Consider the following 27,106-nt stretch of genomic DNA (forward strand, 5'->3'; position numbering starts at 1 on the left):
CGCATGTTGCGGGCCGTTTTCCAAAGAGTTGTCATTGAGGTTTCCCTCGACAAAACGTCGCCAGTAGCTACGTTTCTTAGCCTTTAGTAGATTTTTGAGCTTTCTTTCAAGCTTCAAGTACTCTTCGAAAAGCTCAGACCTTCCGTGTTTACGGAAAGCTTTGAAGGCATCAGATTTCTCAGAATACAACTTAGTACATTCATCATCCCATCCAGGAGTGGCTGGTCTTCTTGCGACAGATGTACTTGGAACGCGTCGTTTCTGAGCTTCGAGTGCGCTTTTATGAATTAAATCAGTAAGGAATCGATATTCATCCAATGGTGGAAGAGTATCAGTTGATTCAATTCCAATTTTTACCGCCGATGCAAATTTTTGCCAATCGATATTCCTCGTGAGATCGAATGGAACAGTAACTGGCTCTGATCGTTGATAGCCACTTTTTATTGTAGTGACTATAGGCATGTGGTCACTACCATGGGGATCTTGGATTACCTTCCACGTGCAATCTAATGATAGTGAATTTGAGCATAAAGACAGATCAATACGGCTTTGTTGACCATTTGGTCCTATTCGAGTTACTTCACCTGTGTTCAAAATATTCAAGTTGAAATCGTCGCACAAATCATAGAAAATAGGCGCTCTGTTATCGTCTCTAGTTTCGCCCCATGCAATACCATGTGCATTCATGTCACCCAGTATTAAAACTGGGGATGATAGAAGAGAGACTGCGCTCCAAAGATGTCGACGACTAAGCGAGGTATTTGGAGGAATATAAACTGAAGCTATGCAAAGGTCTTTATTCTTTACATTTATTTGGCAAGCGACGATTTCCAAGCCATGTACAATTGGGATGGGAATTCTGTAGAAGGGGTAACATTTTTTGATCCCCAGAAGAACGCCACCATAGTTATCATTCCGATCTTGGCGAATAATGTTAAAATCGTGGAAGTTGATTTCATCTTCAGAAGAAAGCCATGTTTCACAAAGTGCAAATATATCGCAATCGTAATTGCGAATCAAAAACTTGAACCCGTCTAATTTATTTTTTAGACTATGACAGTTCCACTGCAGCACAGTGATTGTATCTTGGGTATTGGCCGTATTATCCATCGAAAGATACAATTTCTGCAAGAAGGGGCCATGAAATAGTCAATTGCTTCAGATAGCTTTCAACTGTTGGAATAAAGAGGTCAATGATTGGCCTCAATGAATTCGGAATATTGAATAAGTTCAAAATACGATCCACAAGGTCCTTAAAGGATATCAGTCCTCGCTTGGACGAGATTCTTTTCTTTGAAGTGCGAGTCGCAGTTTTCTGCTCAGAGATATTCCTTGACTGATGTTTCTTTGTAACATCAGTTTTAGGCAATGGCGGGAATGTCTTACTGCAACATGGGTCAAAAGGAGCAGTATAGACAGGCTGCTTCGGAATTTTAAATAATCCCCCATTACCATCAGATTTAGGCAAGCTTCTAGGGATGATTTTGGTTTCTTACGGCGCAATCCTGGGAAGACAGTTTCTTCCTCTTCTCGGGTACGTGTACCTCCGCAGAATCATCCATATCGGCTACGTCAGAGTCCGATTCGTCTATGGAAATGACATCATAAAAATCACTAACTTGAACGGCAGCTGAAATAGCAGCCGTTGCGTTGGCAGTTGCGGATGTGTCTTGCGACTTCACCATTTCCGCATACGACTGCTTGGAGCGCTGTACCAACGAGCGCTTCACTTTTTGGGTGCGCTTTTTGTACACCGGGCATTCTTGCAAACCATGGGGAGGGTCCATGCCACAATAAGCGCACTTTGTAGCTTGTTGTTGACAGGCCTCCTCCCTATGCTTTTCAAAACATTTGCCACAACGGGGCTTGTTGTCGCAAAACTCGGCAGTGTGCCCCAACTGTTTGCAGTTGGTACAATTGAAAACCCTGGGTACAAAAAGACGCACCGGAAACAACATATTTTCGATATCTACATATTTTGGGAGTATCGAACCGGCGAACGTCACTCGAAGTGAGCCTGACTTCGAATACACTTTTTTGCCATCTACCATGGCTGCTGAATGCAATTCCTTGCAATCCAGAATGTCCACGGTAGACTGCAGGGCATTCTTTAAACGACCTTTTCCTGCAAGTACATCCTTGCAGGTCAGGCTCGCCACGTTAATCACGCCTTCAATCTCGACCTCCCTCGAGGGCACATAAACCAAATATTCTACATTATAGTTCTGGTCTTTTGCGATAGCATTTGCGTCCTGATACGTAGGTGCGGTTACACGTAGTTTGTTCCGATTTATCTGATGAAAATCAGTTTTCGGAAAACGACGCGTCAAATCACGTTTGATTCCTAGAAAATCAATACTTTTCACTTTCTGCCGAAAGTAAACAACCCAGGGACCTGGCGATGATGCATGGTAAAATCGCGTGCGGACAACATTATCTTTTGGAGGCGTATCGCCTCCATTTTCTTCATCCATCAAAAGAATGAAGTAAAATCCAACCAATAAAAAAAATGAGAATAAAGATTTGAAAGGAACTTAAAACTAAACTTAACACCGTGAAAAAAAAGAAAAAAGAAAAAAAAAACAAAATAAATAATAATTCAATTACAAAACTTTTATTTTTTTCGATCACTCGGTTTTTGACACACCCTGTACCTAACGACGGTAACAGGCGAGAGACAAAAGTGATAAAAAAAAACAGCTCTACCACTGGTGTGTGGTGAACAGAGGTATATACAATACAATGGGAACGGAGATAATGAAAAAATCAAATGCGGTTCTACTTATCCGTTCCCGTTCGAGGTGCTGCACCCGTTGTTGTTGTAGCTTTCAACTGGATGGCATCCAATGATGCTGCTACTTTGCAATGCACGTGCGACCCTTTAGTCGCACGTACACCTTCTTCACCAACCACGAATCGCCTACGACAATCACTTCATCCACAGTGGGATAGCAAATGATATAAAAAACTCACTTTATTCACTAATAAACTGAGAAAAAACTCCACTGCGAAACGATAAAGTTATTGCCTGCGATGGAGACACGGACCTTCTCATCCGGCTACTTCAAGCGATCGGCAAAGAATGTTTCATCAAATATTAAATTAACAGGGTTCCCGAGCAATGTCTGACATTATAGTTAGAACAAATAGAAAACATAATATTATAATAATCACAAGTGAACGAAAGTGAATCATACTTTACGGAATTTGACTCACAAGTGAGACATTAACCAGGAGTGATCCATAAGGCATCATAAATTGTCCGTTAGTAAACGGGATTGATCCATTGTTGACCGTCAATGACTGACAAGGATCCATAAAAGAGCAAAAGCTACTTAAGTCATCCACAAGTGAACCATGAGTAATCGGCAGTGATTTTGATATCATTAGTGAACATATTGGTCCCTTGACCATTTCAATGCGGATGTTTGATGTTGCCACGTACGCATCGATGAAAGTGTGCAGCTGTAGGCTGCCATAATTCACCGCAGAAATAATAACGAGGGATTCGCACGACCTCCGAAAGCCTCTAGGTCCATAGGTTCTACTCCTTTGCCTCTTCATCGTCGATATACCGATCCCGTTCGCATCCGCTTTGCGAAAGATCGTAAATTTCTTTGCTTAATATTTTTAAACAGTACATCTATAATATTTTTGGACACTCAATTTTTGAATAATGTATTTTGTTGCCGCCGGCCGCAAAGGGTTACCTAGGCGAACGCATTCGATAAGAGCAGCGAACGCGCTCCACTTTGTTGTGTTATTGCTTTCGCATAACAGCAACACATAGCAGCAAGCGATACGATGTATGCGGGAGAGACGAGCAAATTGAATGTTTATTGTGCACTGCCGAGGCAGAAGATGGTGTTTCGTCCATCGTTATTTGTTCGTGATCGAAAGTTGTAATATTGTAATTTGATAATTGTTTGATTTGTAATATTATATTAATTGTTTATTTGTGTTAAAGATTTCCTGTTTGCCGTTAATCGTCCGTCTCCCGCACAGTAGGTGTGTTTGTTCCACTACTGTTGCTAACTGTGAGTTTAAGTTTGAATCGTATCAGTATGAACGTTTGTGATAATTTGTTCAATGTAATTAGCTAATTAGATCGCCGCGAGTCCGGAGGTAGATGTTTGTCTGTTTGTAGCCGGAAGGAAAACTAGATTGTAAGTGGATTTGTATAGTTTGTAAATGTTAATTCTAATACTGTAAATATATTTTTAGTTGAGTATCGTTTTGGAACAACATACTGTGAAATCGTTTTTCATTCACTCCCGGAGGGCGTGAACATAAGCTCAAAATCTACCTGCCGTAGTATGACGACATACAAATACCCGTGCTGCGATCAAGGCGAGGACTACGATGCCAGTGTCCTGTGCGATAAGTGTCGTGAATGGTACCACTTCGAATGTGTGGGCGTCGACGACAGTGTGGCCGAAGTCGTCTGGTACTGTGGAACCTGCCTAGGCGAGGATCGTTCCATCCGTGCTTCATTGGGTGCCCCCGGCAAGACCGCCATTTCTCCAATGGTATTTGCACATCGCAGTCGAACAGAGGGTAATGGGCTAGCGACCGGTAAGTCAAGAGAGACGAGATCGTCAAGAAGGCAGATTACTAGGGAACTAGCGCAGGAAGACGACACTGAAAGTGATGAAGAAGGTGATAATATCAACCAAGTAGAAGAACAGGGACAGTCTAGAATAAGCGAGAAGCACGTAACCAATGAAGAAGAAGAAGGAGATTATAATAAAGATAGTAATAAAGGATTGTTACGTGCTTTAACAGAGACACTCGATCGGTATCGTAATACTGTCAAGCGCTCCGAGTCGGTTCCGGTGAAAGAACCCAGTCGCGTTCGGGAAAAAGTGAAGAAAAGTGCAAGTGTGCCGTCGGCGGAGTTTTGAGAGCTTTGAGAGAACTACGAGAACTGGAAGAATGGAATCGACTGGAGGAACTCGAGGAAGAGAACCAGCGCAAAATCCTGGAATTGGAGCGGAGGAGAATTGCCCGTAAGAAGAAGGTGATCGAGAAACGGTCGGAATTGAGGAAGATTATCGAGGTGGAAGAGAAGGTCGGCGATTTCGTTTTGAACGAGGAGGATTTCCCAGATTTGGATGCTGCGGAAGCTGGAGTGGAGAGGTGGCGACCGGAAGAGAAACTTCCGGGGAATGTACGGCCGTTCGAGCAACGGAGCAATACAAGGCCACCAAAGTTGCAGCCGTCAACGATGCTGTCGTCCAAGGATAGATATCCAAGGGAAATTCCAGTGGTTCCTAACGTAAGACTGGCACGGCCCACCTTCGAGAATGAAGTCAACCTTCGGTATTCGTTTCGGGATGATGTGTCGGTCGATGAGCGAGACTCCGGATTACACCAGGTGGAGGCGGGGCCTTCGCGATTGCAGATAGCTTCGAGACAGGTGTTCCCAAGGCGACTGCCACGGTTCAGTGGTGCCGCTGAAGATTGGCCAGTGTTTATCAGCGCCTACGACCAAGCGAATGTGTCCTGCGGATTCACCAACGCTGAAAACTTGGTACGCCTACAGGAAGCATTGGAAGGGAAGGCATTAGATACGGTACGAAATCGACTTCTTCTTCCGGAGAATGTACCATCAATAATGGAGAAGTTGAAGAAACGATTCGGAAACCCAGAGGTGCTTTCAACAAGGCTGGCGAAACGGATTCAACAACTGGAGGGACCCAAGGTGGAGAGTTTGGAATCGGTCATTGAATTCGGGAGCGCTGTGGAGGAGTTTACTCAACACCTGAAAGCAGCTGGCCTCACGGATCACTTGAAGAATCCCATCTTGATGCAAAGCTTGGTCCAGAAGTTGCCGTCGTATTATGCCATGGAGTGGGTGGACTACAAACGACGAGTCCACACAGTCGACTTGGAAACCTTTGGCGACTTCATGGAATGTTTGGTTGAAAAGGCGTTGGAAGCAACATTTGAGAAGGCGGAATTGAGCGAGGGTTCCAGAAAGCGGGAGAAATCAAGAACAAAGGCTTTCGTAAACTCCACGAACGCAAAAACCCGTCAACTCGTCGAGAAAAAGTCGCAGAACGTGCAAGCCCGAAATATGAACTGCTGCGTTTGTCAGAAAGCAGGGCATTTCGGAAGAAATTGCCAGGAGCTGCTGAGACAGACTGTTGGGGAACGGTGGCAGACAGTGAAAAGGCTGAACCTATGTCCGCTCTGCCTGTACGACCACGGAGATCGCTCATGTCGAATAAGGATGCAGTGCAAGGTAGATGGATGCCAAGAAAAGCATAACGCTCTTCTCCATGGACGTTCTGGAGGATTATCGCGAGTACAAGCGCAGTGCAACAGTCATCTCCGGTCTGAGCGAGCAGTGTTGTTTAGAATTGTTCCAGTAACGTTGTATAACGGCAAGAGAAGGGTCAGTGCGATAGCATTCATTGACGAAGGGTCGTCAATTACCATGGTGGACAACGAGCTAGCGGAAGCGCTGGGCGCAGATGGTCCAGTAGAACCGTTGCAGATGAGCTGGACGAACGGTGTACAACGTACGGAGCATCAGTCCAAGAAGGTGTTATTGGAAATATCCGCTCGAAACTCATTGAATCGGTACGAGTTGTTGGAGGCTCACACCGTGCATAGGTTGGATCTCCCTGCTCAGAAGTTGGATGCTAGGAAGCTAGTTCAGGAGTTTGCACACCTCGAGCACATCGATATCGATCCTTACGAGAAAGGTGCTCCGAAGATCTTGTTGGGAATCGATAATCTCCACCTCATCGCCCCGCTAGACTCCCGAGTAGGAAAGCCTGGAGAGCCAGTCGCTGTTCTGTGTAAGCTTGGATGGACGGTGTATGGTCCACGTACAAACGTCGTAGGCAACGTATATTTCCTGGGGCACCATCGATGCGCTTGTGAGGAATGCAGTCAGGCAGATAAAAGGTTGGACGACGCGATAAAACAGCATTATCAGCTCGAAGAGGTCGGAGTATCGCCAATACGCCTTGAATCGAAAGAGGATCGACGAGCTCGTGAAATATTGGAGAAGACAACCCGGAGGGTAGGCCAGAGATTCGAGACTGGACTGTTGTGGAAAGAGGACAAGATCCCCGATAGTTTCAACATGGCTATGAAGCGGATGCGAAGTCTGGAAGGTCGAATGAATCGAAATCCGGGGGTACGCGAAGCCCTGCAGAAGCAGCTGAATGACTACCTAGTCAAGGGTTACGCACATCGCATCACTGAACGTGAATTGAGGGAGACTCCGAGGAATCAAGAGTGGTATTTGCCGCTGAACTACGTGGTCAATCCGAAGAAACCTGGAAAGGTGCGCTTGGTCTGGGATGCGGCTGCGAGGGTGCAAGGAGTGTCATTGAATGATAAGTTGCTGAAAGGGCCGGACATGGTTGCAGCACTATCGGCCGTGATCAACAGTTTCCGTGAGAGACGAATCGCGTTCGGAGGTGACATAAGGAAATGTTTCACCAGGTACTAGTACGTCCGGAGGATCGGCAGGCACAGCGGTTCCTTTTCCCAGGTCCAAATGGGGAAGTGGAAATCTTCGTGATGGACGTCGTGATTTTCGGATCGAATTGCTCACCCTGTTCTTCACAATTTGTGAAAAATCTGAACGCTCAAGAACACGCTGATGAGTTTCCTGAAGCGGCGGATGCTATCATCCGTAAGCATTACGTCGATGATTACTTCGATAGCGCGGATACTGAAGCGGAAGCAGTAAGAAGAGCTACCGATGTGCGGAATTTGCATGCCAGAGGGGGTTTCGAGATCAGGAACTGGGTCAGTAACTCGAAGGAAGTTTTGCGGCAGCTCGGAGAGGCGGATAGCACGGTGAAGTCGCTAGAAGTGGACAAGGGTAGTCAAACGGAGAGAATTCTTGGAGTGCTCTGGGATCCAGAAGAAGATGCATTCTCCTTCTCCACGGAGATTCGGGACGATCTGCAGCCATATGTTCGAGAAGGTGCCTGGCCTACGAAAAGGATCGCGTTGAGATGCATAGCTAGCATGTATGATCCCAAACAGTTTCTTGCTCCATTGTTGATTCACGGGAGGATCATAATGCAGGATCTGTGGCGTAGCGGAATCGGCTGGGACGAAAGGCTAAAAGAAGAACACTACAAGCGGTGGCAGCAGTGGACAAAGTTGTTCTATCTTATCGACGGAATACGAGTTCCTCGATGTTATCTCGGAGGATTGGATTCGAAGGCATACGAAGGGGTGCAACTTCACGTTTTCACCGATGCTGGAGATGCAGCGTATGGATGCGTCGCCTACTTTAGATTCGACTACGGCGAAGTCATTCACTGCGCATTCGTCGAAGCGAAGGCAAAGGTGGTACCGTTGCAGTACTTGTCCACTCCGAGGAAGGAGTTGGAAGCTGCGGTCCTGGGTGCACGATTGGTCAATTCGATTTGCGAAAACCATTTTTTTCCGGTGAAGAGAAGATTCCTGTGGTGTGACTCCGATACGGTGGTTTCTTGGATAAAGTCCGACCAACGAAGGTACAAACCCTTTGTCGCCCACCGGATAGGAGAGATAGTCAGCATCACAAATCCAGAAGATTGGCATTGGGTGGGAACGAAATGTAATCCTGCCGATGACCTGACGAAGTGGGGCAAGAAAGCGGAGATCAAATCGGAAAGCCGATGGTACCGTGGACCTGATTTCCTATACCGAGGAGTAGAAGAGTGGCCGAAGCAGGATCGTCTGCGAGTTGAAGTAGCCGAAGAGCTCCGAGCGAGCGTGCTACTACACCATATTGTGTTGCCCGATAGCCTGATCGAGAGGATGTGCCATATCTCGCGTTGGCCAGTGATGGTACGAACGGTTGCTACGGTATTCCGTTTCATTTCAAATTGCCGTCGCCGTGTACAGAAGAAGCCGATTGAAGCTTTATGGGGGAGTAGCAAGCGATCCGGAGTACGAGGATTCCCGAGTGTCGAAGTGCCGTTACAACAGAAAGAATATCTGGCGGCGGAGAATCTTTTGTGGAAAGCTGTGCAAGCGGACCAGTTCGCCGATGAAGTGAAGACCTTGTGGAGGAATAAGGAGCTGCCGAGCTCACAAGCAATACCGCTCGAGAGATCAAGTGCGTTGTATCGTCTGGCACCGTTCCTGGATGAAGACGGAGTTATTCGCATGGAAGGTAGAACCGAAGCAGCGGAGTATGCACCGTTCGACGTCAGGTTCCCGATCGTTCTACCAAGGGACCATGCAGTGACGACGAGGTTGCTGGAGCACTACCATCGAGAGCATGGCCACAGCAGCAGGGAGAGTGTTGTGAACGAAGTTCGGCAGCGGTTCTACATACCCAGGCTACGGGTACAAATCGACAAGGTTATGCGAGCATGTACTTGGTGCAGTATTCGGAAGGCAAAGCCATCTGTGCCGAGAATGGCACCCCTGCCGAGGCAGCGCTTAGCAGCGAGGGTCGATCCGTTTGCCTACGTAGGTATCGACTACTTCGGGCCGCTGGAAGTGTCCATTGGACGAAGGAAGGAGAAAAGGTGGGTAGCACTTTTCACGTGTATGACAACGCGTGCGGTACACCTGGAGGTGGCGTACAGCCTTACGACGGAGTCGTGTAAAATGGCGATCAGGAGGTTTGTGAAGCGACGCGGCAGTCCGTCCGAAATCTTCTCCGACAACGGCACGAATTTCGTGGGAGCCAATCGAGACCTGATGAAAGAGCTAAATGCGGGATGTGCAGACACATTTACCAGTGCGAAGACCAAGTGGACGTTCAATCCTCCCTCAGCACCACACATGGGCGGAGCTTGGGAAAGAATGGTACGCTCGGTGAAGGAGGCAATGAAGGCGTTCATCGATGGCAGAAAGCTGACGGACGAAATATTGCACACCGTGCTGATTGAAGCGGAGAATCTGGTGAACTCTCGTCCCCTCACATACGTATCCACGAACGTGAAGGAGGACCAAGAAGCTTTGACGCCGAATCACTTCTTGCGCGGGCGTCCGGTTGCTGAGTGTTTGCCGCCGAGGAACTCGGTGGAGCTAGCTGATACGCTGCGGAGCAGCTATAACCGAGCGCAGTTCTTGGCGCACAAATTTTGGGATCGTTGGCAGAAGGAGTACCTGCCCACACTGAATAGCAGGTCGAAATGGATGGTCGACCAACGTCCAGTTGCGGTTGGAGACCTAGTGTTCGTTGCTGACGGCGAAAAGCGGAACGTTTGGGAACGAGGTATGGTGAAGGAGGTGTTCACGGGAAGTGACGGCCGAATCCGATCGGCGTCCGTGCAAACCTCAAAGGGAGAAAAGGTCCGGCCAGTGGCGAAGCTGGCTATTTTGGAGCTGAATTGTGAGGAGTAAACCCCGTCCTGTACCCGAGAGAACCAGCCACAGGGTTTACGGGTGGGGGGATGTTGCCGCCGGCCGCAAAGGGTTACCTAGGCGAACGCATTCGATAAGAGCAGCGAACGCGCTCCACTTTGTTGTGTTATTGCTTTCGCATAACAGCAACACATAGCAGCAAGCGATACGATGTATGCGGGAGAGACGAGCAAATTGAATGTTTATTGTGCACTGCCGAGGCAGAAGATGGTGTTTCGTCCATCGTTATTTGTTCGTGATCGAAAGTTGTAATATTGTAATTTGATAATTGTTTGATTTGTAATATTATATTAATTGTTTATTTGTGTTAAAGATTTCCTGTTTGCCGTTAATCGTCCGTCTCCCGCACAGTAGGTGTGTTTGTTCCACTACTGTTGCTAACTGTGAGTTTAAGTTTGAATCGTATCAGTATGAACGTTTGTGATAATTTGTTCAATGTAATTAGCTAATTAGATCGCCGCGAGTCCGGAGGTAGATGTTTGTCTGTTTGTAGCCGGAAGGAAAACTAGATTGTAAGTTGATTTGTATAGTTTGTAAATGTTAATTCTATTACTGTAAATATATTTTTAGTTGAGTATCGTTTTGGAACAACATACTGTGAAATCGTTTTTCATTCACTCCCGGAGGGCGTGAACATATTTAGATTAAGGACTTTTAGTTTTTACCAGATATTCTTTTTGGAAATAACATGCAAGCTCATATGATCATTTAAAAGACATCATTTATAAGCAGCAAGTTTCGGTGGATTTCTGGAAAAAAAAATCGGGGTTTTCCTCGGGAATTTTCGAAGGAAGTCCGGGAGCAAATTAAAAATAAAGTCTTTTGGGAAAAAAATCCGCGTCAATTTTTGGAAAAAAAAAACTTCTAAGAACTTTCAGTGCATTTTTCTGTACGAGTATACGAAGAAATATCTAGAGCAGCGGTTCTCAACCTGGGGTACATGTACCCCTGGGGGTACCTTCACTGGCCTCGAGGGGTACCTCGGACAAGAATGCGTAATGGCGGATATTACATTTCTAATGAAAACTTTTTGATAAAGTTCTGATAATTGTATATTTTTTTATTCTAAAGCTTCGTATTGTACATAATATGCATGACTATCAGTAAACAAAGACTTTTGAATCCTTACCACCCCAACCAGCACAGTTGTATGAAGGGCTGTGGGAAAAAGATCAAAAGGGCAAACAACTTTCAACAAATTTAATAAAATGTGCAATGAAATCTACCAGAGACAAAATGTTGAACAATATGTTAAGAATATGCTTCCTAACTAAAATCTAGAATGTAAAAGTTTGAAAACCTCCATTTGAGAGACATAAAGGCTTTTTCTTGTATCTCAGTAGCTTCGTTTCAAGAGGCATAGAAGCCTACTTCTAAGAGTCTCAGAAGCCTCCTTCCAAGCAGTTTAGAAGCATGCTTTCAAGAGCCTCCACAGTAAAAAAGTAATAAAAGTTAAACGACATGTAAAATAATATTTAATATAAAAATAGACTTTATTTGATGTAATTGTAACCATTATGCATTATTTTTACATGAGCGCGTAATTTTGAATGGATTTAGATTAAAAAATACAGCACATTTGTTTTTTTTTTCATGTTTTAAATATGAGCATCAAAATAAAGTTTTTTTTTTCCAAAATATTACCGAATGTGTCCGAAGCTTCCTATAAACCAACTCCGGAGTTTCTTTTCAAAAGGATCGCATGCCTTTTTTCAAGAGGCTAGGAAGCCACCTTTCGAGAGGCTTGAGTGCTTCACTTGAAGAGGCTTGGAGGCTTAGTTTCAAGAGGTTCGGAAGCCTCCTTTCAAGAGGTTCGGAAGCCTCCTTTCAAGAGGCTCGGAAGCCTCCTTTCAAGAGGTTCGGAAAGCTTCTTTCAAAAGGCTCGGAAGCCCCCTTTCAAGAGGCTCGGAAGCCTCCTTTCAAGAGGCTCGGAAGCCTCCTTTCAAGAGGCTCGGAAGCCTCCTTTCAAGAGGCTCGGAAGCCTCCTTTCAAGAGGCTCGGAAGCCTGCTTTCAAGAGGCTCGCGAGCCTTCTTTCATAAGGCTCAAAAGCCTCCTTTCAATAGGGTCTGGAGGCTTCTTTCAAGAGGCTCGGAAGCCTCCTTTCAATAGGCCTCAGGCCTCCTTTCAAGAGGTTCTGAAGCTTCTTTCAAAGGCTCCAGAAGCCCCCTTTCAAGAGGCTCAAAGCCTCCTTTCAAGAGGCTCAGAAGCCTCCTTTCAAGAGGCTCTGAAGCCTGCTTTCAAGAGGCTCGGAAGCCTGCTTTCAAGAGGCTCAGGAAGCCTCCTTTCAAGAGGCCTCAGAAGCCTCCTTTCAAGAGGCTCAGAAGCCTCCTTCAAGAGGCTCAGAAGCCTCCTTTCAAGAGGCTCAGAAGCCTCCTTTCAAGAGGCCCAGCCTCCTTCAAGAGGCTCAGGCCTCCTTTCAAGAGGCTCAGGCCTCCTTTCAAGAGGCTCAGAAGCCTCCTTTCAAGAGGCTCAGAAGCCTCCTTCAAGAGGCTCAGGCCTCCTTTCAAGAGGCTCCAGCCTCCTTCAAGAGGCCTGGAAGCCTCCTTTCAAGAGGCTTGGAAGCCTCCTTTCAAAGGCCTCAGCCCTCCTTTCAAGAGGCTCAGGCCCCCCCTTTCAAGAGGCTCAGAGCCTCCTTTCAAGAGGCTGGGAAGCCTCCTTCAAGAGGCCAGAAGCCTCCTTTCAAGAGGCTCAGAAGCCTCCTTTCAAGAGGCTCAGGAAGCCTCCCTTTCAAGAGGCTCAGGAAGCCTCCTTCAAGAGGCCTCGAAGCCTCCTTCCAAGAGGCTCAGAAGCCTCCTTTCAAGAGGCTCAGAGCCTCCTTTCAAGAGGCTCCGGAAGCCTCCTTTCAAGAGGTCTCAAGCCTCCTTTCAAGAGGCTCGAGCCTCCTTCAAGAGGCTCAGAAGCCTCCTTTCAAGAGGCTCAGAAGCCTCCTTTCAAGAGGCTCAGTGCCTCCTTTCAAGAGGCTCGGAAGCCTCCTTTCAAGAGGCTCGGAAGCCTGCTTTCAAGAGGCTCTGAAGCCTGCTTTCAAGAGGCTCGGAAGCCTCCTTTCAAGAGGCTCGGAAGCCTCCTTTCATAAGGCTTGGAAGCCTCCTTTCATAAGGCTCGAAAGCCTCCTTTCAAGAGGCTCGAAAACCTCCTTTCAAGAGGCTCGGAAGCCTCCTTTCAAGAGGCTCGGAAGCCTCCTTCCAAGAGGCGCGAAGCCTCCTTCCAAGAGGCTCATGCCTCCTTCCAAGAGGCCTGAAAGCCTCCTTTCAAGAGGCCTCAGCCTGCTTTCAAGAGGCCTGGAAGCCTCCTTTATAAGGCTCCGAAGCCTGCTTTCAAGAGGCTCGGAAGCCTCCTTAATAAGGCCTGCCTCCTTTCAAGAGGCCCAGCCTCCTTCAAGAGGCTCAGGCCTCCTTCAAGAGGCTCAGCCTCCCTTTCAAGAGGCCTGGAAGCCTCCTTTCAAGAGGCCTGGAAGCCTCCTTCCAAGAGGCCCGGAAGCCTCCTCCAAGAGGCCCAGCCTCCTTCCAAGAGGCTCAGGAAGCCTCCTTTCAAGAGGCTCAGAAGCCTCCTTCCAAGAGGCTCAGGCCTCCTTCCAAGAGGCTCAGGCCTCCTTCCAAGAGGCTCAGGCCTCCTTCCAAGAGCTCGGAAGCCTCCTTCCAAGAGGCTCAGAAGCCTCCTTCCAAGAGGCTCAGAAGCCTCCTTCCAAGAGGCTCAGGCCTCCTTCCAAGAGGCCCCGGAAGCCTCCTTCCAAGAGGCTCTGGAAGCCTCCTTCCAAGAGGCTCAGCCTCCTTCCAAGAGGCTCAGAAGCCTCCTTCAAGAGGCTCCAGAGCCTCCTTCCAAGAGGCTCAGAAGCCTCCTTCCAAGAGGCTCCAGCCTCCTTCAAGAGGCTCAGAAGCCTCCTTCCAAGAGGCTCAAGCCTCCTTCCAAGAGGCTCAGAAGCCTCCTTCCAAGAGGCTCAGAAGCCTCCTTCCAAGAGGCTCAGAAGCCTCCTTCCAAGAGGCCTGGAAGCCTCCTTTCAAGAGGCTCAAGCCTCCTTCCAAGAGGCTCAAGCCTCCTTCCAAGAGGCCTCGAAGCCTCCTTCCAAGAGGCTCGGAAGCCTCCTTCCAAGAGGCTCAGCCTCCTTCCAAGAGGCTCAGAAGCCTCCTTCCAAGAGGCTCGGAAGCCTCCTTCAAGAGGCTCAGCCTCCTTCCAGAGGCCTCGAAGCCTCCTTCCAAGAGGCTCGGAAGCCTCCTTCCAAGAGGCTCGGAAGCCTCCTTCCAAGAGGCTCCAGCCTCCTTCCAAGAGGCTCAGAAGCCTCCTCCAAGAGGCTCAGAAGCCTCCTTCCAAGAGGCTCAAGCCTCCTTCCAAGAGGCCTGGAAGCCTCCTTCCAAGAGGCCTGGAAGCCTCCTTCCAAGAGGCCTCAGAAGCCTCCTTCCAAGAGGCTCAGAAGCCTCCTTCCAAGAGGCCTCAGAAGCCTCCTTCAAGAGGCTCAAGCCTCCTTCCAAGAGGCTCAGAAGCCTCCTTCCAAGAGGCCTCGGAAGCCTCCTTCCAAGAGGCTCAGAGCCTTCTTCCAAGAGGCTCGGAAGCCTCCTTCCAAGAGGCTCGGAAGCCTCCTTCCAAGAGGCTCGGAAGCCTCCTTCCAAGAGGCTCGGAAGCCTCCTTCCAAGAGGTTCGGAAGCCTCCTTCCAAGAGGTTCGGAAGCCTCCCTAGCAGCACACATATTCCACATAGGTTACTGCAACTTATATGGGACCAGATTTAGTCACAATCAAGTTGCTGCAACCAGTTTTGTCTGACTTGTGCTGCTCGGGCTCCTTCCAAGAGGCTCGGAAGCCTCCTTCCAAGAGGCTCGGAAGCCTCCTTCCAAGAGGCTCGGAAGCCTCCTTCCAAGAGGCTCGGAAGCCTCCTTCCAAGAGGCTCGGAAGCCCCCTTCCAAGAGGCTCAGGAGCCTCCTTCCAAGAGGCTCAGAAGCCTCCTTCCAAGAGGCCTCAGAAGCCTCCTTCCAAGAGGCCTCGGAAGCCTCCTTCCAAGAGGCCTCGGAAGCCTCCTTCCAAGAGGCCTGAAGCCTCCTTCCAAGAGGCCCGGAAGCTCCTCCAAGAGGCCTCGGAAGCCTCCTTCCAAGAGGCTCAGGAAGCCTCCTTCAAGAGGCTCGGAAGCCTCCTTCCAAGAGGCTCAGAAGCCTCCTTCAAGAGGCCTCAAGCCTCCTTTCAAAGGCTCGAAGCCTCCTTCAAGAGGCTCAGGAGCCTCCTTCCAAGAGGCCTCGGGAGCCTCCTTCCAAGAGGCTCAGAGCCTCCTTCCAAGAGGCTCAGGAGCCTCCCTTTCAAGAGGCACAGGAGCCTCCTTTCAAGAGGAAGCCTCCTTTCAAGAGGCTCGGAAGCCTCCTTCCAAGAACCTCAGAAGCCTCCTTTCAAAAGGCTCCCGAGGCCTGCTTTCAAGAAGCTCGGAAGCCTTTTTTCAAGAGGCTCGAAAGCCTCCTTTCAAGAGGCTGGGAAGCCTCCTTACAAGAGGCTCGGAAGCCTCCTTTCAAGAGGCTCGCAAGCCTCCTTTCAAGAGGCTCGCAAGCCTCCTTTCAAGAGGCTCGGAAGCCTCCTTTCAAGAGACTCGGAAGCCTCCCTTCAGAAGGCCCGAAATCCTCCTTTAAAGAGGCCCGGAAGTCTTTTTCCAAGAGGCCCGGAAGCCTCCTTTCAAGAGGCCCGGAAGCCTCCTTTCAAGAGGCCCGGAAGCCTCCTTTCAAGAGGCCCGGAAGCCTCCTTTCAAGAGGCTCGGAAGCCTCCTTTCAGAAGGCCCGGAAGTCGCCTTTCAAGAGGTTCGGAAGTCTCCTTTCAAGAGGACCGGAAGCCTCCTTTCAAGAGGCTCGGAAGCCTCCTTTCAAGAGGCTCGGAAGCCTCCTTTCAAGAGGCTCGGAAGCCTCCTTTCAAGAGGCTCGGAAGCCTTCTTTCAAGAGGCCCGGAAGCCTCCTTTCAAGAGGCCCGGCAGCCTCCTTTCATGAGGCCCGGAAGCTTCCTTTTAAGAGGCCCGGAATCCTCCTTCCAAGAGGTCCGGAAGTCTTTTTTCAAGAGGCCCGGAAGCCTTCTTTCAAGAGGTCCGGAAGCCTCGGGGTCGGAAGGCTCGGAAACCTCGTTTCAAGAGGTTTGAAATTTTTATTTTATGCGGCTCGGAAGCCTTTTTCGAAAGGCTTGGAAACCTTCTTTCAAGAAGCGTCCCTTCATAATATTCAGACGCCTTTGTTCAAGATGCTCAAAAGCCTCCTTACAAGAGGATCAGAAGTGTCCTTTCAAGAGGCTCAGAAATCTTTTCAAGAGGCTCGGGAGCCTCCACAAGTCCTCAAAGTTGTATAGGATCCTTATATACAGCTAGATTTCAGTTTCATTCTTATGACAATTAAACTTATCTTTACTTACAGGGGAAAAAATAGGGAGTGCCACAATGAATGCCAAAGATCGAAGGGGTACCTCTCAGCAAAAAGGTTGAGAACCGCTGATCTAGAGCGATTTCCGAAGGAATTTACAAAGGAATTATGGTAGTATAACCGGAGGATAATTTTCTGTTAGAATTTCATGGTGAGTGTTCGAAATTTTGGGAGAAATTTCTAGGAAAAGTTTCTAAGGAATTTCTGGGGGCTTATTTTAATATTGGGATAATATCTGATGGATTTTTTAGAGCATTTTCGAAGAAATTACTATAAAAAATTTCGAAAGAATGAGAGAACTTCCAGGGACTCCTAGCGAAATTTCCGGACACATTTTTTGGGGCAATTTATGAAAGCATTCGTTAGGGGGTTTCAGAAAAAATACGGAGGTAATTTTTGGAAAATATTTTCGGACGAAATTCAGGAGAAAATTTCCTCGAAACTCTTGAGAAATTTCCGAATAAAAGTCTGGCGAAATTCCTAGTACAATAAAAAAGGACTTTCCAGAAATAGTTCTGGAAGAATTTCCAGAATTATTCCTCGAAACCTTGAAAGGGCTACGAAATGGTGAGTGGACATCCGGGAAGGAGCGCCTAACATAGCTCTGGTCCTCACAATTTCCAATACTCACGCTTCCACGGGTCTTCCGATGACAATTGAACGCCAGCTAAGGGTTGCGTACTTAGCTGGTAGTGTAGCCTGGGCATGGGAACCTTGGGCCAAAAACCTACTGTTCTCGAAACATCAATTTGTTCGAGAATCCGATAATGAAAGAAAACGAACTGATTTTACGGCAACGATTCTTAGCGCGAAACAGCGGACACGAATAGGAACATGGAACGTTTTAACCATAGCCTAGCAGGGTAAATTGGCACAACTTGCGAATGAGGCACGCCGCATGAAGCTTGAGATCCTGGGACTGAGTGCAGTCCGTTGGCCAAACTTTGGAGAACACAGAACACCGTCGGAACAAGTTCTGCTATACTTTGGTTTACGAGGTGAACACGCTCCCTGGCAACGCGGAGTTGGCTTCCTACTAAGCGCTCAGGCACACTCTGCGCCTATGAAGTGGGAACCTATAAGTGAAAGGATAGACTAACTTACTATAATCCAATGTTATGCGCCAACCGATGCTACCGATCTGCAAGACAAAGAGAACTTCTACAGTCAACTCAATGCCGTCGTAGATAGTATTCCGAAAGGTGATATCAAGATCCGTTTGGGCGACTTCAATGCGAAGATCGGATCCGATAACTCGAACCATGAGCGCATTATGGGACGCCATGGTCTCGGAGAAATGAGCGAAAACGGAGAGCTGTTTGCAGAATTTTGTGGTAATAACGACATGGTGATCGGGGGATCGCTCTTCCCTCATCGATCGGTTCACAAGGTCACGTGGGTCTCCCGTTACGGCTTTACAGAAAATCAAATAGACCACATCTGTCTCAGCCGAACGTGGAAACGAAGCCTTCTTGATGTACGGAATAAACGCAGAGCCGATATCGCATCTGATCATCACCTCCTCATCGGCGAAACGCCTGCCGGCAAGAGGAGAGAGTTGGACGACGGTTCAACACACACCGACTGGAAGATGCCACGGTGAAACGGTCCTTCGTTGAAGAACTGCAGACGCGTGCTGCAGATATTCCGGAAGGTGGCAGCGTGGAAGACCAATGGAAAGCCATCAAGAATGCCTTCATCGCCACCAGCGTGAACAATCTGGGCGAACTGCGCACCCAGAGAAAACAATGGATCACCGATGAGACCTGGAGGAAGATAGAGGAGCGAAGAGAAGCCAAAGCCGCGATAGAGTGATCAAAAACCAGAGGAGGCAAAGTCTTAGCCCGTCAACGATACTCGGCTCTTGAGAAGGAAGTAAAACGCCCATGTCGACGGGACAAGCGAGTGTGGGCAGACTCTCTGGCCGACGAAGGAGAGAGAGCCGCAGCAACCGGGGACATTCGCCTCCTCTACGATATTTCACGACGCTTTGGCGGGGCGAAGATGAATGCAACGATGCCTGTGAAAGACGCAAATGATCAGTTATTGACCGACCCAACTGACCAGCTGAAACGCTGGTTCGAACACTTCGAACAACTTTTTCCAGTGCCATCCAGGCCATCACCACCTCGACATGATCTGCCTAGGATCCGCCATCCAAAGCATGAAATCGAATAAAGCCCCAGGGGTCGATCGCATATCAGCCGAGATGCTCAAAGCTGACCCCATGACATCCGCTCAACTACTGCATCGTTTATTTCGTAATATCTGGGACACCGCAACTTTCCCGGTCGACTGGATGCAATGTATCTTAGTGAAGGTACCCAAAAAGGGTGACCTGACTGTATACGATAACTGACGAGGCATTATGTTGCTGCTGTGTACCGTTCTCAAAGTTCTATGCAAAGTTATCCTAGCCCCTATTCAGGAGAAGATCGATGCAACTCTCCGGCGGCAGCATGCCGGATTTCGTGCTGGAAGATCCTGTGTGGACCATATTGTCACGCTCCGCATCATTCTGGAGCAGGTCAACGAATTCCAAGAGTCCCTTTACTTGGTATTCATTGACTACGAAAAAGCTTTCGACCGTCATGAGAATATGTGGGGCGCCCTGAGACGCAAGGGGGTTCCTGAGAAAATCATCGGCCTCATCGGAGCACAGTACGAGGCCTTTTCGTGTAGAGTGCTGCACAATGGGGTCCTGTCCGACCCTATTCGGGTCGTAGCTGGTGTAAGGCAAGGATGTAATCTATCACCGTTACTGTTCCTCATCGTAATCGATGATATTCTGGTAGATGTGATTGACCGTGAACCAAACCGCGGACTGTTATGGCAGCCTATAACCATGGAGCACCTAAACGACTTCGAATTGGCTGATGACGTTGTACTTCTCGCGCAACGGCGCTCTGATATGCAGAGTAAGCTCAACGACCTTGCCGAGCGCTCCTCCTCGGCAGGTTTAGTCATCAACGTCAACAAAACCAAATCGTTGGATGTAAACACGATGACGCCTTCCAGTTTCACAGTAGCCGGGCAACCAGTGGAGAATGTTGAAAGCTTCCAATATCTTGGTAGCCAAATGGCGTCAGACGGCGGTACCAAGCTCGACATAGACGCACAGATCAAGAAAGCAAGGGCTGCCTTTGCGAGTTTAAGAAATATCTGGAAAAACTGGCAGATAAGTGAACGCACCAAAATACGAATTTTCAACTCTAACATGAAATCTGTGCTGTTATGCGCTAGCGAAACATGGTGTGTATCAGTGGAGAACACTCAACGGGTGCAGGTGTTCATTAACAGATGCCTGCGGTATATAATTCGGGCCTGGTGGCCTCACAACTGGATCTTAAACAACGAGCTCCATCGTCGTTGTCACCAGAGGCCGATAGCAACAGAAATTCGGGATCGGAAGTGGGGCTGGGTCGGCCACACTCTACGTAGGGGCGGAAACGAAATCTGTAAACAAGCATTAGACTGGAACCCAGCATAACATCGCAGCAGAGGCAGACCCAGAGGCTCATGGCGGCGAAGCCTCAATAAAGAAATAAAAGAAGTCGACCGAAATCTAACCTGGCAAATGGTTAAAGCGATGGCCGGGCAACGCTCAGGATGGAGATCTTTCAAGTCGGCCCTTTGCACCACCGGAGGTGTACAGGAGTAGGTAGTAAGTAAGTAAATTACAATAGAATTTATTATAACTCTGTTGTAAAAATTTTACTGACCAAAAAATATATTATTTAAAAATATATAACTATCAGTTACACCGAGTTATATTTTGACCACCCCAGCGCCTACTATTCGGCACACGCCGTGTGTCCTTGAAAGCAAAATGGCAACCATTGGGGGGCTGGAATTCCTGGAACACCATCAACCATCCAACCTTCATGAGGATATTTTATTAACGCAGTTGCTGGTGATGATGATAATGATGATGATGATGATGACGATGGCTGTGACGGATTAGCAACTGTGTACGTGATTTATTGCTTCTGTGTTAGTGGCGAAACGGAACCACATAGGGCCACTTGTTGGCACTTTGTTATTGTTGTCTTTATCCCCATTTCCCGTACCATAGCCAAGGATACTTAAACTACGAGAAGGCGATATTCCGCCGAGAGGCTCGGCTCCATTGGACATCACTCTTATAATCAGTACGGATCGTGGTTTTCGTTGGGGCAACATTGTCCTTCCACGAATGGATTTTATTTATTCTTTTTTTTGGGTCTTCGGGGAAGCACTATCGCCGAAGACTTAGGTCGATTTCGTTGTCGATGTCGCTGTCACGCTGCTGTCACAGCAGAGTGCATTTTAAATGGCTTCCCGTGAATAGAATAATGGATTGACTGGTGCTCTCAGTCACACCATCTCTATGGGACTATCATCGGCGCTCATTTGTTGCTAAGGATACGCGAAATCAGAGTGGGCAACGCGAAAAAAAGCGTATGACATGGAATGGCACTTACTACGATGGGGTTTCCGTTGAATGGACTCATTTTTTATTTGCAAATCGGAGAAACATCAGAAGTGAGGATTTAATATAATTATTAATTATATATAATATAAATTAAGCGATATTGAATAATGGAAAATGGACAACTGGAACTAATGTAATTTGCTTAGATTAATTCTTTTGGAAAAATTTGTGTACAAATGACAATCATATTGCCATTATCAACATTGAACACACATCGTTTGTCTGAGTCATTCCATACCTTTACCTTAAGTGAACAGACTGAACAGGTACATGTCCAGGTAAACTCTTTTGCCTTCAGATCTTGAAGCTTTACATGTTCGAATGATGTGAATTACATGACATAGAGATTAAGAAGAGGAGATGTGATCTGCTATCTATCATTCTATTCAATCTGCATAATCAATTTTACTCGAAAGTATTTTTTTTGTTGTGTTGTTGCTAATTATTGTTCTGACTTTCCTGAAACACGAAAATGATTTTTTTTCTAAGACTGGCGTCCAACGAACTACGAAAGCAAACGGAACTTCCCGTATAAACAGTTTTATATCCACTAAATCCAAACATAACATTGGTCCAACAAAGAACACATTTGTGCGTAGATGAGCGATACCATTGCTCTAAATTTACGACGCAGGAGATGTGCCAAGGAGCAGTGTTGCCAAATGGGCGAGAGGTACAATTATAACGATTTTCAAACTTCACTCGAACTCGACTCAACAGGGCGCCACACTTTGCACATCTCTGTGCTACAGCATCCAAATTTACTACAGTTTGCCTGCGATCAGGTTGATGCTGAACCGAATTGGAATAGCTTCCGGCAGCACTGGCCTCGATCAGCGTTGGATTTTACATTACCACAGTGCCTCTATATTTTGATTCGATGAACATAGGCCGTACAACTGGCGATGCTGTGGCCGCCGGCCACGCTCGGTTAAAAATAGTACCGCCGCCGCTCTAGAGTATAAATATAAGTGCCACCATACAGTGCTCAAGCTGGCGCGGCAGCAGCGGTTCGATAAAAATAGCCCTGCCAGTCGAATCGAAACGGAATGGTTTTTCTCCGATCGATGTAAATATAGTACATGCAGGCATTCGGACGAGATGCGATGCGAGAAGCACCTTGTGCGCACATTTCCATATGGAATCGGGATGGCATATTGTGGTACGAGAGCGATCATATAATTGGATGCCAATCAAAAGCTCTCGAACGAATATCCAGCACTTTTCGACTTTTGTTCAATCATACGTAATTTTTAAAATCAAAATTAAATGTTCAAAACAATTGAAGTAAATTGAAGTTTAAGTTACGCTTTATAACAAACAACTCCTATGAAATGTTAAGGATTTTCAATAAATTCAGAAGCCGCCTAAAAACTTTCACTGAGGATCGATATCTTGCTTCTACATAGGGGAGGATGTTCCAAAATCCCTCTTCAGCTTTTTCGATGTTTTAACCAATATAAACCGAAATGCCGCATCTTTTCAACGTGCAGACCCCACATTTACAAAACTAACTACGTATCACAATGATCTCCTACTCAAAATAATAAAGTTTCATGAACTGTCTAGAGCATTCAAAATTGGTTGAAAATGAGCCTGGGTTAAAACGCAGGTAGATTAAAACGCATAATAACACACAACATGTATGAAAAATAAACGGTGAACGCATGGTTGTTTGTAAATCTTATTTGATTGGACGAAAATCTTACGGAAAGTAGATTTTTCATTTTTTTTTTCAATCTAAGGTCGGAGTGGCTTGTGCAGTGCATATAAAAGTATTCTCCATTCAGCTTGGTCCATGGCTACACATCGCCAACCACGCAGTCTGCGAAGGGTCCACAAAATGTCTTCCACCTGATCGAACCACCTTGCTCGCTGCGCACCTCGCCTCCTTGTTCCCGTTGGATCCAACGATTGGCTACGTTGCCGGCCTAATGTGATGATGTCTGTATGTGTGTGTACAAAATTGTGAGACACACTTTTTGTTACTTAGCATTATCCAATTTACTCGACGCGGATTGCGGTCTAGTTGTTTCCTATTGAAAATTGGTTCGATCGACTATTGCGTTCCAGAGTTATTAAAAAAACATTGTTTTTTTTTTGTCAAGGGTCCCCCCTTGGAAAAAATAATTTCAAAATCGTTTCTCAAATCACAGAAAATCGCACTCATTATTTTTATTATTTATTCAGACTAAGGCCGAAGTGGCCTGTGCGGTATATAAGAGTCTTCTCCATTCGGCTCGGTCCATGGCTACACGTCGCCAACCACGCAGTCTACGGAGGGTCCGCAAGTCATCTTCCACCTGATCGATCCACCTTGCCCGCTGCGCACCTCGCCTTCTTGTGCCCGTCGGATCGTTGTCGAGAACCATTTTCACCGGGTTACTGTCCGACATTCTGGCTACGTGCCCGGCCCATCGCAGTCGTCCGATTTTCGCGGTGTGAACGATGGATGGTTCTCCCAACAGCTGATGCAATTCGTGGTTCATTCGCCTCCTCCACGTACCGTCCGCCATCTGCACCCCACCATAGATGGTACGCAGCACTTTCCTTTCGAAAACTCTAAGTGCGCGTTGGTCCTCCACGAGCATCGTCCAGGTCTCGTGTCCGTAGAGGACTACCGGTCTAATTAGCGTTTTGTAGATTGACAGTTTGGTACGGCGGCGAACTCTATTCGATCGGAGCGTCTTGCGGAGTCCAAAGTACGTACGATTTCCAGCCACTATGCGTCTCCGAATTTCTCTGCTGGTGTCATTTTCGGCAGTCACTAGTGAGCCCAAGTACACAAATTCTTCTACCACCTCGATTTCGTCACCACCAATGCAAACTCGCGGTGGGTGGCTCACATTGTCTTCTCTTGAACCTCTGCCTATCATGTACTTCGTCTTCGACGTGTTGATGACTAGTCCGATCCGCTTAGCTTCCCTCTTCAGTCTGATGTAGGCTTCCTCCATCTTCTCAAAGTTACGTGCCATAATATCTATGTCGTCGGCGAAACCAAATAGCTGGACGGACTTATTGAAAATTGTACCACTCGTGTTAATCCCTGCTCTTCGTATTACCCCTTCCAAAGCGATGTTGAATAGCAGACACGAAAGACCATCCCCTTGCCGTAACCCTCTGCGGGATTCGAAGGGACTCGAGAATGCCCCTGAAACTCGAACTACGCACATCACCCGATCCATCGTCGCTTTGATCAATCGTGTCAGTTTATCCGGAAAATCGCACTCAAATGACCGTAAATAGACATAAATTTGAAGTAAAATCTATCCCCCTAAAGTGCAATTCGACCTCTCTTATATGTTTTTCCCATTTTTAAAATGCACGAGAAAGGCATCACCAACGCTAGGTGGATTAATTTGTTTTTTTTTTTCTTTTTCTTAACTATGGCCCGAAACTGTTTTTGTAAACAAGAGCTTCTCACGTCGATGGTGGGCTAATTTGAGCCCACCCACGCTCCGATTTGTGGACCTCCTATAACCTCTCTGAAGAAGGCCCAAACTAAAGTTCAAAACGTCGGATGCAGTAAAATCACTCTGCTTTTTTTTAATTGTATGACCGGAAAAGCCAAAAGAGAGAATTTTTTCTTTAGTTTTTGTTTAAGTAAGAATTGAAGCGTCACACTTCTCACGTTTTGCTTATATTTGTCTTTCATTTGCGTCTCAAATTCAGACATATGAGATTTAGTTAGATCCCCAAATCGACAACTTTGAGATCTTATAACACCTCATATGCCTTGATTTAAGAGAATTAAATACTCGGGGAATATAAAGGGGTTGATACCGCGACTGAAGATATCATGGAAGCCTTGGTTGATTGGGTGGACCATTTGATTCAAATCCAGGCGCAAGTGAAAGACTAATACTAAGAAGACATAATTGAGCTAAGAACACGGCTGGGGACATCATGGAAGCCTTGGTTGATTCAGTAGACTATTTGATTCAAACTCTAGGACAATTTGGAGATCTTAGAACATCTCATATGTCTAGATTTGAGACGCAAGTGAAAAAAAAATACTCGGAGGACATAATTGGGTTGATACCGCGGCTGGGGACATCATGAAAGCCTTGGTTGATTCGGCAGACCATTTGATTCAAACTCCAGGACAATTCGGAGACCTTCAAAAATCTCATACGCCCAGATTTAAGACGCAAGTGAAAGACAGATACTCGGAGAATATAATTGGTTTGTTACCGCGGCTGGGGACATCATGGAAGCCTTGGTTGATTCGGCAGACCACTTGTTTCAAACTCCAGGGCAATTTGGAGATCTTAAAACATATCATATGCTCAGATTAGAAACGCAAGTGAAAGACAGATACTTGCAGATACCGGGTTGATACCGCGGCCGTTGACATCATAGAAGCCTTTGTTGATTCGGTAGAGCATTTGATCCAAACTCCAGGACGATTTGGAGATCTAACTTAATCTCATATGTCTGGATTTGAGACGCAAATGAAAGACAAATATTCGGAGGATTGCCACGTTAGGTTAGGTTGGGTTAGCCACGGTATCGGCTAGGGACATCATGGAAGCCCTCGTTGATTCGGTAGACCAATTGATTCAACCTCCAGAACAATTTGGATAGTTTCCATTAAACTTGGTAAGGGCATATCGTCCTGCCTACACTGGGGCGTTTTGACCAGTGAAACATATTTTTGAAAAACGTTACATTTTTGAAGATGGAAGCAATTTTATATCATATTAACCACTGAGAAAAGTTATTTTGTTGCCCAACTGAGTGTTCCAGTGCAAGTTTTGCGGACAGTATGCTAGCGTCGCTCCAGAATGTTGAGCAAACAAACATTGAAAGTTACATCAAAACTGTAACTTTTTGTATTTTTCTATTATTTTTATTACGTAATACAAAAATACTCCCATATTCACATAGATTTTGACCCTTAGTTAGTTATAGTTTTCTAGAAATCAAAGTGGGGCGTTTTGGCCAGGTGGGGCACATTATACCGTCTTACCCTACTTACAACATCTCATATGTCTGGATGTGAGACGCAAATGAAAGAAAAAAATTTGGGATGAAACCGCGGCTGAGGAGTCTAAGGAATTCTTGGATGACCTGGAAAGGAACGGCTGCTTAAGGCAGATTGAGTTTGGTTTAATAGATCCTATAGGGCATGAACCATTTTTAAAAAGAGATAACAGTCCTTCGTTTACGCGGGTCCTCTACTCCAGGAAATTCTTGGATGCCCTGGAATGGAACAATTGTTGAATGCAAATGATGAATACACAAAGCATCAAATTTGTTCTTTGGGTTTCTAAGAGTACCTTCTTATAGGCTCACTTTTGGATGTCAGTAATGTTTTTGTTTTTGTTTTGTTTTTTGTTTTTTAATGATTTTGCAAAACAAGCTTGGCGGAATGTGTTCTGAAGGTTTTTGGTCCATCTGATCACATTCCGAGATGCCTCACAATGCTGGTTCCCTGGAAGAAGTGGCCACTTTTTGATCATTACTGAAACCAGGCTTGGGACGTATCAAACTTTATGATTTTACAAAACAAGTCAATCGGAATGTGTTCTGAGAGTATTTGGTACATCTGGTCACATTCCGAGATGTTCTGGAATGTTGGTACTGCTGAAAAAAGTGAAGAAAATAAGAAAAAAGTCCAGGGGCAGTAACCCTACTAAAATAGAGGAGGAACTGCTTATACTTAAACGGAAAATTATTTGATGTTTTGGCTCCACACTCCGAATCTGGGTATTCAAGGTGTTCCGGAATGTGACCAGATGGACCAAATGCTCTCAGAACACATTCCTATGGAGTTGATTAACAAAATCATAAAGTTTAATACGTCTCAAGCCAGGTTTCAGTATTGATCAAAATATGGCCACTTCCCCCAGGGAACCAACATTCCAGGGCGCCCTGGAATGTGACCAGAATGACCAAATACCCTGAGAATAAATTT

At 46.6% G+C, this 27,106-nt stretch overlaps 1 protein-coding gene and 1 long non-coding RNA gene across 11 annotated transcripts in view; one reads left to right on the forward strand and one right to left on the reverse strand.

Annotated features, from left to right (window-relative positions):
• LOC134205804 (histone deacetylase 4) overlaps positions 1–27,106 on the reverse strand; it is a 300,923-nt gene that overhangs the window by 49,962 nt on the left and 223,855 nt on the right. The window lies entirely within an intron of this gene.
• Positions 3,712–10,862, forward strand: LOC134205805 (uncharacterized). Its single transcript, XR_009978203.1, has 3 exons — positions 3,712–4,166; positions 10,658–10,727; positions 10,790–10,862. It is a non-coding gene; the product is annotated as an uncharacterized LOC134205805 (long non-coding RNA).

This window comes from Armigeres subalbatus, chromosome 1, assembly GCF_024139115.2.
Source record: "Armigeres subalbatus isolate Guangzhou_Male chromosome 1, GZ_Asu_2, whole genome shotgun sequence".
Classification (NCBI taxonomy): Eukaryota; Metazoa; Arthropoda; class Insecta; order Diptera; family Culicidae; genus Armigeres; species Armigeres subalbatus.